Source organism: Papaver somniferum, chromosome 2, assembly GCF_003573695.1.
Source record: "Papaver somniferum cultivar HN1 chromosome 2, ASM357369v1, whole genome shotgun sequence".
Lineage (NCBI taxonomy): Eukaryota > Viridiplantae > Streptophyta > Magnoliopsida > Ranunculales > Papaveraceae > Papaver > Papaver somniferum.
Window position 1 is genome coordinate 62,104,995 of NC_039359.1, and position 3,973 is coordinate 62,108,967.

A 3,973-nucleotide genomic window follows, 5' to 3' on the forward strand; every position below is an offset into this window, starting at 1 on the left:
CTCGATTACCTTAATCTAGAAAGTCCGGCTTTTGAAGAGTCTGTTTTTGAACGTTCTTTGACTGAGGAGAGAATCCCTGTTGCTCCGATAGCGCCAGAAATGGCAACTTTGAAAGCTTTGTTGAATCCAACTAGGACTACCCGTCCTTCGTGTATTAAGTTAGCTGAAACGGAGGCACCCTATGAACTGAAACCTGGGACCTTACAGATGTTCCCAATCTTTTTAGGGAAAGAAAATGAAAACCCTTATTACCATGTTAGGGATTTTGAGGAAATTTGTAGTACCCTAAGAATTAGAGGCTTAGATGATGATGCTTTGAAACTTAGGTTATTCCCATTTTCCCTGAAAGATAAGGCCAAGTCGTGGCTGTATAGTTTGGACTCCGAGTCAATTGAGACATATGAACAACTTACATCTGCCTTTTTCAATAAGTTTTTCCCTAGGCACAAAACATCGTCTATTAGGACGCAAATATGCACATTTTCACAACAAGAGGGAGAATCTTTATATAGGTATTTGGAAAGGTTCAATGATTTATTATCCCAGTGTCCTCATCATGGTTTAGAAAAGGTTAGGCTAGTTCAGATCCTTTATGAGGGTTTAGATTATTCCACAACGACCATGGTTGAGTCTCTATGCACTGGTGGATTTGAAAACCAAACTGTTGATGCGGCGATGGAATTTTTTAATGAAATCGCCGAAAAAACCCAGCAATGGGAAAATAGTAGGGCACCCCAGAAAACAATTCTTTTAAGTAGAGGAAACGTTAATAGGGTAGAAGGAGGCTATGAATCAGATGCCAAAATTGCTGCTATAGCAAAAAGGTTAGAAGCCTTAGAAGTGGGCCAGACTAGTGGTAGAGTGGAGCCTTTTTGGGAAGGCCAGAATATTGAAGAGCAGGCCAATGCTCTTTATAATAACACTAGATTTGATAACCGTCAAAAGATTGACCCATATTCAGAAACCTATAATCCTGGTTGGAGAAACCATCCGAACCTTTCGTGGTCTAAGGGCCAAAGTCAAGGTCAGTTTAGTAATTCTAATGCTCCCCCAGGTTTTGGCTATACTAAGAATCCTTCAGGACTAGCTCAGTTTCAGAATCAGTCAGATAAGAAAATCCTAAGTTTAGAGGAATCTCTCGCCTTGTTAACTCAGCAAACTGCAAAATTCCAGTTATCCGTAGAACAGAGTCTACAAGCTAGTAACAGGATAGGACAAGAAAATAGTCAGGCTATTTCCGAGTTAAAAACCCAGGTTGGTCTGATAAGTGATTCTTTGAGAGAAAAAGGTAAGTTTCCTAGTCAAACACAACCCAACCCTAGAGGAGTTCATGAATTAGGTGCAAAACCATCGAATCAATTGAATGTGTTAGAACCCTTAGAAGTGGTAGAGTTGTAGACAATAAGGTAACCAAGCCCGATAGTGAACATACTGTAGTTCACCCCTCAGGATCTTACCTCTCAGGACCAACAGCTGAAGAGACTGATAAAGTTTCTGATGATGTGAATTCGGTTCCTGAAAGGTCTGATTTTAGGCCTAGAGCCCCATTTCCTCAGCTATTAGTACCAACAAAGAAGGAATCGAACTTTAATGACATAGTGGAGGTTTTTAAGGAAGTTACCATAAACCTTCCCTTATTAGATGCAATTAGGCAAATTCCTGCTTATGCCAAGTTCCTTAAGGATATGTGTACGCGAAAGCGAAAACTTAGCGTCCATAAGAAATCCTTTTTAGCTAGTCACGTAAGTTCAATCATTCTGAACACCACAACTCCAAAGTACAAAGACCCAGGTTCTCCTACCATTTCTTGCACAATAGGTAACTTCCGGGGTAGAAAAAGCTTTACTTGACTTAGAAGCCAGTGTGAACTTACTGCCATTCCATGCATACTTACAGCTAGGACTTGGTGAAATGAAACCTACTCAGATGACACTGCAGTTAGCTGATAGGTCTGTTAAAATCCCTCGAGGTGTTATCGAGGATGTTCTTATTTAGGTCGACAAGTTTATTTATCCAATGGATTTCGTGGTCCTAGATACCCAACCTGTCCCTGACCCAGAGAACTAGATACCTGTGATTTTAGGTCGCCCATTTTTAGCTAGTCTAATGTGATCATTAACTGTCGAAATGGTGTGATGAGTTTATCTTTTGGCAATATGACTATGGAGATGAACATTTTTAATGTCAGTAAGCAACCTCATGATCTAGATGACACATGTGTTGTGGAGGTGAACATGATATAAGCCTTAGTTCAGGAGTCATTACCAAACATCTTGTCTGAAGACCCATTAGAAAGTTGTCTATACCATGTTGGTTTAGATTTTGACGACGATAGCACTATTGAACAGGTGAATGCTCTATTAGATTCTACCCCTGTGTTAGACACTGATAGATGGAAAGCTAGGTTCGAACCGTTACCAGTTTCTGAGACTACCCTAATTCCTTCTTTAAAAGAGCCCCCAAAGTTGGACCTTAAACCGCTACCCGATACTCTAAAGTATGTGTTTTTAGGCGCATCCGAGACTTTACCTGTGATTGTAGCTTCCAATTTGGATAGTGATCAGGAAAGTAGCCTAGTAAATGTACTTCAAGACAATAAGGAAGCTTTAGGGTGGACTATAGCAGACATTAAGGGTATAAGTCCTACTGTGTGTATGCATCAGATTCATTTAGAGGAAGACTCCAAACCTTCTAGGGAGATGCAACGTCGACTGAAACCTAACATGAAAGAGGTAGTTCGAAAAGAGGTGCTTAAGTTGTTAGATGCGGGTATTATTTACCCAATTTCAGACAGTAAGTGGGTCAGCCCTGTTCAGGTTGTCCCCAAGGAATCAGGTATCATTGTAGTCCAGAATGATAATAATGAATTAATCCCAACCCGAGTGACCACGGGATGGCGTGTGTGTATTGACTATAGGAAATTGAACAAGGTCACAAGGAAGGATCACTTTCCCCTTCCTTTTATCGACCAAATGCTAGAACGATTAACTGGACATAGTCACTATTGCTTCTTAGATGGCTACTCCGGTTATTTCCCCAGAAGACCAAGAGAAAACCACTTTTACCTATCCCTTTGGTACCTTTGCGTATAGACGCATGCCTTTCGGGCTATGTAACTGCAACTTTTCAGCGTTGTATGATGAGCATATTTTCTGATATGGTAGAATGGTTCTTAGAGGTCTTTATGGATGATTTTTCAGTGTTTGGTTCATCTTTCGATGAGTGCTTGCATCATTTGACATTAGTGTTGACTAGGTGTAAGGAAAAAAATTTAGTGCTTAATTGGGAAAAATTTCATTTCATGGTTAAATCAGGAATTGTATTAGGGCACATCGTCTCTTCAAAGGGTATAGAGGTAGACAAAGCCAAAGTTGACCTTATTAAGACTTTACAGGTCCCAAAAACCGTAAAAGATATTAGGTCATTCCTAGGGCATGCAGGTTTTTACCGACGATTCATTAATTATTTTAGCTTGATTTCTAGACCTCTTTGCAATTTTCTTGCAAAAGATGTTAAGTTTGTCTTTGATGATGTTTGTTTAGAGGCTTTTGAGAAGCATAAAACTTTATTCACTACTGCCCCGATAGTCCAGGTACCTAACTGGAACCTACCCTTTGAGATTATGTGTGATTCTTCATATTATGCTATAGGCGTCGTTTTAGGACACCGAGAAAACAAATTACTTCATGGGATTTATTATGCTATCAAAACTCTGAATGATTCCCAAATGAACTACACAACTACCGAGAAGGAACTTTTAGCCATCGTGTTTGCCTTGGATAAGTTTAGGTCCTACCTATAAGGTTCTAAGAACATAATCTATACAGATCATGCTGCTTTGAAATATTTTTATCTAAGAAGGATACCAAACCTAGATTAATTAGATGGATCCTATTGTTACAGGAATTTTCCCCAAACATTAGAGACAAGAAGGGTGCAGAAAATGTAGTAGCAGATTACTTGTCTAGGCTAG

General features: G+C 39.6%; 1 pseudogene; it reads right to left on the minus strand.

The window, feature by feature from the left end:
* Positions 1-463: 463 nt before the first annotated feature.
* LOC113354674 lies at positions 464-563 on the minus strand (annotated as a pseudogene).
* Between the last annotated feature and the right edge of the window lie 3,410 nt (positions 564-3,973).